We start from the raw sequence: 11,710 nt of genomic DNA, 5'->3' as shown, positions 1-11,710 counted from the left end.
TAGAATCCCGAACGGATTCTGTTCAGAATTTCGAACGGATTCTGTTCAGAATCCCGAACGGATTCTGCTTAGAATCCCGAACGGATTTTGCTCAGCATCCCGAACGGATTCCATTCAAAATCCCGAACAGATTCTGCTTAGAATTCCGAAAGGATTCTGTTTAGAATTCCGAACGGATTCTGTTCCGAATTTCAAACAGATTCTGTTTAGAATCCCGAACGGATTCTGTTCAGAATCCCGAACGGATTCTGTTCAGAATCTCGAACGGATTCCGTTCAGAATCCCGAACGGATTCTGCTCAGCATCCCGAACGGATTCCATTCAAAATCCCGAACAGATTCTGTTTAGAATTCCGAACGGATTCGGTTTAGAATTCCGGTCTGTTTCTGATCAGAATCCCGAGCGGATTCTGTTCAGAATCCCGAACGGATTCTGTTCAGAATTTCGAACGGATTCTGTTCAGAATCCCGAACGGATTCTGTTCAGAATCCCGAACGGATTCTGTTCAGAATCCCGAACGGATTCTGTTCAGAATCCCGAACGGATTCTGTTCAGAATCCCGAACGGATTCTGTTCAGAATCCCGAACGGATTCTGTTCAGAATCCCGAACGGATTCTGTTCAGAATCCCGAACGGATTCTGTTCAGAATCTCGAACGGATTCCGTTCAGAATCCCGAACTGATTTTGCTCAGCATCCCGAACGGATTCCATTTAAAATCCCGAACAGATTCTGTTTAGAATTCCGAACGGATTCTGTTTAGAATTCCGAACGGATTCGGTTCAGAATTCCGAACTGATTTTGCTCAGTATCCCGAACGAATTCCATTCAAAATCGCGAACAGATTCTGCTCAGAATCCCAAACGGATTCTGTTCCGAATTTCAAACATATTCTGTTCCGAATTTCAAACAGATTCTGTTTAGAATCCCGAACGGATTCTGTTCAGAATCCCGAACGGATTCTGTTCAGAATCCCGAACGGATTCTGTTCAGAATCCCGAACGGATTCCGTACAGAATCCCGAACTGATTTTGCTCAGTATCCCGAACGAATTCTGTTCAGAATCTCGAACGGATTCCGTACAGAATCCCGAACTGATTTTGCTCAGTATCCCGAACGAATTCTGTTCAGAATCTCGAACGGATTCCGTTCAGAATCCCGAACGGATTCTGCTCAGCATCCCGAACGGATTCCATTCAAAATCCCGAACAGAATCTGCTCAGAATCTCAAACGGATTCTGTTCCGAATTTCAAACAGATTCTGTTCAGAATTTCAAACAGATTCTGTTTAGAATCCCGAACGGATTCTGTTCAGAATCCCGAACGGATTCTGTTCAGAATCCCGAACGGATTCTGTTCAGAATCCCGAACGGATTCTGTTCAGAATCCCGAACGGATTCTGTTCAGAATCCCGAACGAATTCTGTTCAGAATCCCGAACGGATTCTGTTCAGAATCCCGAACGGATTCTGTTCAGAATCCCGAACGGATTCTGCTCAGAATCCCGAACGGATTCTGTTCAGAATCCCGAACGGATTCTGTTCAGAATCCCGAACGGATTCTGTTCAGAATCCCGAACGGATTCTGTTCAGAATCCCGAACGGATTCTGTTCAGAATCCCGAACGGATTCTGTTCAGAATCCCGAACGGATTCTGTTCAGAATCCCGAACGGATTCTGTTCTGAATTCCGAACAAATTCTGTTTATAATCTTGAACGGATTCTGTTCAGAATCCCGAACGGATTCTGTTTAGAATCCCGAATGGATTCTGTTCAGAATCCCGAACGGATTCTGTTCAGAATCCCGAACGGATTCTGTTCAGAATCCCGAACGGATTCTGTTCAGAATCCCGAACGGATTCTGTTCAGAATCCCGAACGGATTCTGTTCAGAATCCCGAACGGATTCTGCTCAGAATCCCGAACGGATTCTGCTCAGAATCCCGAACGGATTCTGTTCAGAATCCCGAACGGATTCTGTTCAGAATCCCGAACGGATTCTGTTCAGAATCCCGAACGGATTCTGTTCAGAATCCCGAACGGATTCTGTTCAGAATCCTGAACGGATTCTGTTCAGAATCCCGAATGGATTCTGTTCAGAATCCCGAACGGATTCTGTTCAGAATCCCGAACGGATTCTGTTTAGAATCCCGAATGGATTCTGTTCAGAATCCCGAACGGATTCTGTTCAGAATCCCGAACCGGTTCTGTTCAGAATCCCGAAAGAATTCTGCTCAGAATTTCGAAAGGATTCTGTTCAGAATACCGAACGGATTCTGTTCAGAATCCCGTACGGATTCTGTTCAGAATCCCGAACGGATTCTGTTCAGAATCCCGAACGGATTCTGTTCAGAATCCCGAACGGATTCTGTTCAGAATCCCGAACGGATTCTGTTCAGAATCCCGAACGGATTCTGTTCAGAATCCCGAACGGATTCTGTTCAGAATCCCGAACGGATTCTGTTCAGAATCCCGAACGGATTCTGTTCAGAATCCCGAACGGATTCTGTTCAGAATCTCGAACGGATTCCGTTCAGAATCCCGAACGGATTTTGCTCAGCATCCCGAACGGATTCCATTCAAAATCATGAACAGATTGTGTTTAGAATTCCGAACGGATTCTGTTCCGAATTTCAAACAGATTCTGTTTAGAATCCCGAACAGAATCTGTTCAGAATCTCGAACGGATTCTGTTCAGCATCCCGAACGGATTCCATTCAAAATCCCGAACAGATTCTGTTTAGAATTCCGAACGGATTCTGTTCCGAATTTCAAACAGATTCTGTTTAGAATCCCGAACGGATTCTGTTCAGAATCCCGAACGGATTCTGTTCAGAATCCCGAACGGATTCTGTTCAGAATCCCGAACGGATTCTTTTCAGAATCCCGAACGGATTCTGTTTTGAATTTCTAACAGATTCTGTTCAGAATCCCGAACGGATTCTGTTCAGAATCTCGAACGGATTCCGTTCAAAATCCAAAACGGATTCTGCTCAGCATCCCGAACGGATTCCATTCAGAATCCCGAACAGATTCTGTTAAGAATTCCGATCGGATTCTGTTCCGAATTTCAAACAGATTCTGTTCAGGATCCAAAACGGATTCCATTCAGAATCCCAAACGGACTCTGTTCAAAATTCTAGATGGATTCCAATCATAATCCAACAAGAATCACGATTAGAGTCAGTCCATTGTTTCAAGTGTATTCAGTTTAAAAATTCCTAATGCCGAGTAAATTTTGCTCAGTATCCCGATCGAATTCTGCTCAGAAATCCGAGCGATTTCTACTAATAATCACGCTCGTAACAGTAGTTCGGAATCCCGAACGATTTCTGTTCAAAATTTCTATCACACTATGCTCAGAATCCTGAGCGGATTATACTCCGAAATCGCAACCCAAAACCCAAAATATCGAGCGGATTCTTCTCAAAGTCCCGAGCGGATTTCGCTTAGAAAATTTGAATAAAGATTCCCGTTCAGATTGTTTGTGTATCCCACTTCTTCGAGTACAGTCTTTGCTTCGGTCATAACTTCGGTACGCCAATTAATGTCAGTACGGCGTAATTTTCATACACAATTGTGATGGTTTTCGATTAGAAGAACATTGTTCTGAAAAAAAAAGATTTTTTTTTGCGTGTAAGGGGGAGGTGTGCTTCGAATGTGCCATCAAATAGACCAAAATAACCCTAGATTTTGTTTTGTTTGTTTGTCTTTGTTTCTATTTCGCTATTTCAGTTTGTTTATTGTTTCAGGCAGCCATCTTATATTTATATTGTTGATTATTGTTGTTCCTATTGTGTTTAAGTCCGACAATAATGAGAAGAAAAAAAAACTCAGTTTCCCCTCAAAACAAACGTCGGTTTCCTTCGTGTGTGTTTGTGTGGACGTGAAATGAAAAATAAAACTCAACAGGAGAGTGTATAACGCCTAACACTAGGATGGACAGTGCCATTCACCCGGACCGACATCCGTCGTTCCGAATAACACTGCCCCCTTTAAATCGTACTAAACTACAACGAAAAGCCGCGTTCCGCGTTGTTAATTGAAAATGCTTTCGTTCTTTTCGTTCGCCGCTCAAAACAAAACATGCAACTGGTAAAATTGAAATGCTTCCGCCCAATCTTAATCTGGCGGTTAGTACTTACTCGGTATGTCTATTTGCGTAATAATTGTTTGCGTGTGTGTGTAAGTGTGGTTGTTGTTGATTTTCTGGAAACGGAACGAAGATCACACGATCTCGAAGCAGGCGCTGTCTTTACTCTCGGTTTTGTTTTTCTTCCGCGGTTGGTTTCTGTTGTGTTATCAATTATTTTCTTTTTCTTCCAGCAACATGTCTTTGATTGATGTTCGTTTATGTAAATGTGTGTGTGTTGAATCTGTGATCTATTACTGTTTTGTTTGTATTGTTATTTTTGTTTGCATTTTCTATTGTAAAAAGAATTGGAATTACATTTTTTTCTTCTGTTTGTTTTGTTCTGTTCATTCACTGTTTGTTTACATTGGTTTGCATTAAGTGAAAGTTCTTATTGTTTAAGTAGATTTTTTTCTTTTCTTCCGCACATTTTGTTACAACTATTGTTTTTTTTTCGTTTTGGTTGCAATCGAGGGATCCCCCAAGCAGCGAGTGCTCGGGGGGTCGCTCGATTATGGTTCTGTTCTTGCAGCGTTTTGTTTGTGGTTATTCTATTGTAGGAGTGTGTAATTGTTATAATTTTTTTGTATTTTTTTCTTTCTTTGTATTGGTTGGGGAAGGATAAGGGTGTGTCTGTGTGTCTCTGTGTGGGTGGTTGGAGGATTTTGACCAGGGGAAGAGGAATTGCATTTACTTTAACTTCTAATAATAGTATAATAATTATTACTGCCTTAGAAAAGTAACAGATAGATTTTAAAAAATGTGAGTTTGTGTGTGGTTGTGTGTGTGTAATTATGATTATATAAAAATTGTTAGTGTGTATTTGTTTGTATCTATTGTGCAAGTAGAAAACAACTGGACGCGTGGCGGCGCACGCATGCACCGCCCTTCATCCAAGTAACCAGGCTATTGTAGTTTTGACAGAAAACTTGTGGTTTGATGGTTTGTTGCGAGTGGCACCAAATCAGTGTTTTGCAGTGTTTGCATCCGGGCTATTTCAATATACTATTGCAGGTTTTTGTGATTGATTTGTTAGTGGTAGTAGCAGCAGCAATAATCATCATCGTCATCATCAATAATATCAATCTGATCTGTTGACAGTGAAGTTGTTCGAATGTATGTGTAAATGTGAGTCTGTTGAGTGAGAGAGAGAATTATATCCATTTCTATTGTTTGTTTTGATTACTATTGATGCATATGTTTGGTTTTGTTTTTTACTATCGTACACACCACGATGGAGGAGCGTAGTATAGTAACAATCGACTGTCGGCTTAGATTTGTTTGTAGGGAGGTTGAAGTTTGCATATATTTAGTTCATTCTGTGGTTGCTTTGTGTGTGTGTCCAATCCGTTCTTTCCGAGGGGGGGAAGCAGTCGCGTTTCAAGGTGTCGTAGAAAGCAAACGTCTGTTACCCTCCCCCCATTTTATATATGTATGTGTTGTATTTCGAGAGTTCCAAAATGTGGTCAGTTGGTGGTCCGAAATCTGTTCATGGTTGCAATCCAAATTCTTTTTTTCTTCGAATTGATGATTTTAACCGAATTCAAACCGAAAAACGGGTAAAACGAAATATTGTTGCTATTGTTGTTTGGTTATCGTTGATGGTTGTAGCGGTTTATTTCAACGAAAGAGAAACATTTTCAACAAGAGATGTTGCTGTTTGATCTCTGTGTTTTATTTTGCTGTGTCTTTATTGCATACTTATCGATGTTTTCTGTTGTTCAGTGTAGGTTGCTGTTCTGTGGTCGTTCAGTGTTTGAAAATTCCTTTTTTTTAAGTTATAGAAAAAGTTATGTAAACCAAAAAGAAATTAGAAAATGACTGAAGGCACGGAAACTGTTGGATATTGGACTTTTTGCAGTTGATGGTACGCCGGCAAGTATTGCACTCTTAAGGAGCTGTGTTGGATATTGTTTAAAGAATACCTTCTCTAATATCCAATACCGTGGTACTTTGAGGGTGTCGGTGAGTCGGAGGCCTCTCGTTGCGTAAGTACCTAATCAATACTTCCTTTCTGTTTCTGGAAAACGGAAAATATTGGCGTAGCCAGGAATAGTAATCCTCATGCTTTTATTATGTTTGTTTCCAAATCAATGACTTCCACTTTGATTTTAGATGGCAAACGTAAAATCGATCGCATTCTGTTGCACACAAGTGAATTTGATTGTGGCGGCCATATTCACTTTTGAAATGCTAAAAAATAGATGAATAATGAACACTATTTGACGTTTGGTGTGTGTGTTGTCTATCATAAAGACGGCAACATTTCATCATCGATTTGATGATGATGACTTTAAAAAATAAATTGTGGAAATATTTCTTGGCGAAATTGTAAAGGAATTCTTCGAAATTCCCGCAAAATCTTTCGAAAGAACTTTTGAATTTTTTTTAGAAATTGAGTAACATAAGATAACGCATTTTTCTGTACTTGGACACATTGCTGTTTAATTCGTAATCATTTTTTTATCTCTAGAAAAATTTTAACAACGAAAATGGGAAAAATCAAAACAAGCGATTGTTCATCGTCAATCACACCGGACACCAACGGAAGCTGGCCAACCTGAATACCGACAGAGTTCTGATTTCTCTCCAATTGGATTCGGCCCTGCGATATCTTTATCGTTTCGGAAGCAATCTGTCTTCAATTAGTGAAGAGCAAATCTTAAGACATCATCAGCCACGGTGGAGTAAACCGAGGCTGCGAACATTATAAGTTCCTGAACGCCATGGTAAAGTGCCTAATTTTCGTCAGACGGGCTGAGATGTTCCACGCAAGCAGACATTCGAACGTCTGAAGCTCCAGCCACGATCAGGAACAGGAAAGTGCGGCGAGTCAGCTTAGTGCCGGAAAGTTAGGAAATAAGCAGCCGAAGGCATCATTATGGTCAAAAGTGCTCTGTGAAATACTTCTCTTTGAAAGATTGCAACCGAGTTGTTTTTCCGTGTTTTTCCTTGATCGCATCGGGAATCAACGGAAGTTTGTCAACCTGAAGATCAGTGGAGGTCGCCATGTGCTGTGACAAAATTTTTCCAAATAAGTTTGCATTCAAATACCAAGTCTGTAAGTAAGCCGAGTCTGCGAACATTACAAGGAAAAGTGCCTTATTTTCACGGGCTGAGATGTTCTACGAATGCCGTCATCCGAACGTCTGAAGCTCCAGCCACAATTGGGAACAGGAAAAGTGCGGCGAGTCAGCACAGTGCCGGAAAGTTAGGAAATAAGCAGTCGAAGGCATCTTGCAGGCAATGTGGTCAAAAGCGCTCTGTGAAAGACTTCTCTTTCAAAGATTGCAACCAAGTTGGTCACAAGGAAGGGTACTGTTCCTTCTCTAGAAGTGATCCAAATCCAAATTTGGTCAAATAATCCCGAGCAAGAAACGAAAGAATGAAAAAGCCATCTCCGAAACCAAGAGCATGTTTTTCCTTGATCGCATCGGGATTCAACGGAAGTTTGTCAAGCTGAAGATCAGTGGAGGTCGCAGCGAAGCATTTGAAGACATCATCAACAAATCGGTACGAAGTCAGTAGTTCTTAACGTTTGGGACTGAAATGTGAGGCGTGTCAGCCAAGCTTCGGAAGCCAAAAGCACTTTGAGAAGGCTCTTTTAAAGACCATACGGAAGTGTAAAGCTCCTGCTCGAAGAAATCATCCAACAGAGCTTGTTCTGCTCAAACAAACAACCCTAAGAAACGGAAGAAGGTAGCATTCAACTACAATAACTACCCACTGTCATCGGTTCCAGAGGAAATTTTCAGCCAGCTGGCAGGAAATCAATATTAACGATTAACACGCATTGTGGTTTGTTTCGTTTCAATCGGCTACCATTAGGAGTCAAGTCAGCGCTAGTTGGAAAGTCTGAACGCGGACATTTATGAAGGCCTCCTTTTGATCAACGCCGTAACTATTTTTGGCAAAGATTTGAATGGCTGAACTTGTTACTGCAGAGAGTCAAAAAAGCAAAGTTCTTCCAAACAGGCCACAGCACTAATCGTTTCACTTTTCCATCTCGTTTCGTGAAAGCAAACATTTTTCCTCCAAAGAATGTGTCCGAGCTGCGATCGCTTTCTGGCACCGTGAGTTACTGGCGTGAAAGGTCAACATTAAGGTCACTCCTGACGGAATCCAAGATTAAAAGTGCTCGCGTTTTCGGGGGCACACCATTCGATTCAGAGGCGGCGCACAACTGTCATTTTTGTTGATTTAGCTTTGCTGCGTCGCAGCATGCGTGAAATAATGAAAATGACAGTTGTGCGTTGCTTCCGTACCGAGTGGTGTGTCCCCGAAAACGCGAGTACTTTTTATTTTGGATTCCGTCAGGAGTGACCTTAAGAGAGACTGAAATGAAGATTATCGTTGATATTTAGAAAAATTCAAGACAGTGCCAACATGCGGCGGATTCTACTCAAAATCCTTTACGGATACAATTTAGAATTCCCGACGAATTCTGTTCAAAATCCCGAACGTCTCCTGTTCAGAGTTCCGAACGGATTCCGCGGAGAATTCCGAATGGAGTCTTCACAATCCCGAACGTATCCCGAAATGGAGTCTGGATTCCGTTCGAATTCTGCTCTGAATCACGAACGGATCCTATTCAGAATCCCGAACAGATTCCATTCTGAATTTCGAACGGATTCTGCTCAGAATCCCGAACGATTCTGTTCATAATTCCGAAAGGATTCGATTACGAAATCCGACCGAATTCTGTTTAGAATTCCAAACGGATTTCGTTAAAGAACGAATTCCGTTTTGTTTCCGATCGGATTCTGTTCAGAATCTTGACCAGATTTAATTCAGAATTCCGATCGGATTCTGTTCTAAATCCCGGAAAGATTCTGTTCAGAATTCCGATCGGATTTTGTTCACAAGTCTAAACGAATTCTGTTAAAAAATCTGAATGGATTCTTCTCAGAGTTCCGAATGGATGCTGTTCAGAATTCCGTACGGATTTTGTTCAGAATTCCGATCGGATTCTTTTCTAAATCCCGGATAGATTCTGTTCAGAATCCCGAACGGATTCTGTTCAGAATTCCGATCGGATTCTTTTCAAAATTCCGATCAAATATTGTTCAGAATTTCAAACGAATTCTGTTCAGAATTCGGAATAGATTCTCCTCAGAGCTCCGAATGGATTCTCTTTAGGGTTCTGAATGGATTCTGTTCAGAATTCCGTACGGATTCTGTTCAGAATTCCGATCGGATTCTGTTCTAAATGTCGGATAGATTCTGTTCAGAATTCCGAACGGATTCGTTTCAGAATTCCGATCGGATTCTGTTCTAAATGTCAGATAGATTCTGTTCAGAATTCCGTACGGATTCTGTTCAGAATTCCGAACGGATTCTGTTCTAAATCCCGAATTCGGTTCAGAACTCCGATCGGATTCTGTTCTAAATCCCTGATAAATTATTTTCAGAATCCTGAGCGGATTCTGTTAAGAATTCCGATCGGATTCTGTTCTAAATCCCTGATAGATTCTGTTCAGAATCCCTAACGGATTCTGTTCAGAATTCCGATCGGATTCTTTTCAGAATTCCGATCAAATATTGTTCAGAATTTCAAACGAATTCTGTTCAGAATTCGGAATAGATTCTCCTCAGAGCTCCGAATGGATTCTCTTTAGGGTTCTGAATGGATTCTGTTCAGAATTCCGATCGGATTCTGTTCTAAATCCCTGATAGATTATGTTCAGAATCCTGAACGGATTCTTTTCATAATTCCGATCGGATTCTTTTCAAAATCCCGGATAGATTCTGTTCAGAATCCCGAACGGATTCTGTTCAGAATTCCAATCGGATTCTTCTCAGAGTTCCGAATGGATTCTCTTTAGAGTTCTGAATGGATGCTGTTCAGAATTCCGTACGGATTCTGTTCAGAATTCCGATCGGATTCTGTTCTAAATCCCTGATAGATTCTGTTCAGAATCCCGAACGGATTCTGTTCAGAATTCCGATCGGATTCTTTTCAAAATTCCGATCAAATATTGTTCAGAATTTCAAACGAATTCTGTTCAAAATTCGGAATATATTCTTCTCAGAGCTCCGAATGGATTCTCTTTAGGGTTCCGAATGGATTCTGTTCAGAATTCCGTACGGATTCTATTGAGAATTCCGATCGGATTCTGTTCTAAATCCCGAATAGATTCTGTTCAGAATTCCGAACGGATTCTGTTCAGAATCCCGAACGGATTTTGTTCAGAAGTCCAAACCAATTCTGTTCAGAATCTCGAACGGATTTTTTTTAGAATGCTGAGCAGATTCCGCTCAGAATTCCAAGCGGAGTCTGCTCAGAATCTCGAGCGGATTTTGTTAATGATTCCGATCGGATTCTACTCGGAATGCTGAGCGATCCCTGCAAATAATCTGAAACGAATTCTGCTCAAAATTCTGAACAGTTTTTGATCAGAATCCCGAACGGATTCTTTTCAGAATTCCGATCGGATTTTGTTCAGAAGTTCAACCGAATTCTGTTCAGAATTCCGAATGGATTCTCCTCAGAGTTTCTAATGGATTATCTTTAGGGTTCCGAATGGATTCTGTTCAGAATTCCGATCGGATTCTGTTCAGAATTCCGATCGGATTATGTTCTAAATCCTGCAAAGATTCTGCTCAGAATCTCGAACGGATTCTGTTCAGAATCCCGAACGGATTCTGTTCAGAATTCCGATCGGATTTTGTTCAGAAGTCCAAACGAATGCTGTTCAGAATTCCGAATGGATTCTCCTCAGAGTTCCGAATGGATTCTCTTTAGGGTTCCGAATGGATTCTGTTCAGAATTCCGTACGGATTCTGATCAGAATTCCGTACGGATTCTATTCAGAATCCCGAACGGATTTTGTTCAAACAAATTCTGTTCAGAATCTCGAACGGATTTTTTTTAGAAACCTGAGCGGATTCCGCTCAGAATTCCAAGCGGAGTCTGCTCAGAATCTCGAGCGGATTTTGTTAATGATTCCGATCGGATTCTACTCGGAATGCTGAGCGATCCCTGCAAATAATCTGAAACGAATTCTGCTCTAAATCTCAAACATATTCTGCTCAAAATTCTGAACGGTTTTTGTTCAGAATCCCGAACGGATTCTTTTCAGAATTCCGATCGGATTTTGTTCAGAAGTCCAAACGAATTCTGTTCAAAAATCCGAATGGATTCTTCTCAGAGTTCCGAATGGATTCTCTTTAGTTCTGAATGGATGCTGTTCAGAATTCCGATCGGATTCTGTTCTAAATCCCTGATAGATTCTGTTCAGAATCCCGAACGGATTCTGTTCAGAATTCCGATCGGATTTATTCCAGAATTCCGATCAAATATTATTCAGAATTTCAAAACGAATTCTGTTCAGAATTTGGAATAGATTCTCATCAGAGCTCCGAATGTATTCTCTTTAGGGTTCTGAATGGATTCTGTTTCTATTCTGATTCTGATTCTATTCCGATCAGATTCTGTCCTAAATGTCGGATAGATTCTGTTCAGAATTCCGATCGGATTTTGTTCAAGCGGAGTCTGCTCAGAATCTCGAGTGGATTTTGTTTACTCTACTCGGAATGCCGAGCGATCCTTGCAAATATTCTGCAGCGAACTCTGCTCAAA

The sequence above is a fragment of the Armigeres subalbatus genome, chromosome 1, assembly GCF_024139115.2.
Source record: "Armigeres subalbatus isolate Guangzhou_Male chromosome 1, GZ_Asu_2, whole genome shotgun sequence".
In the NCBI taxonomy this organism is placed as follows: domain Eukaryota; kingdom Metazoa; phylum Arthropoda; class Insecta; order Diptera; family Culicidae; genus Armigeres; species Armigeres subalbatus.
The sequence above is the reverse complement of the archived record's forward strand: the minus strand, read 5'-3'. Positions refer to the sequence as shown.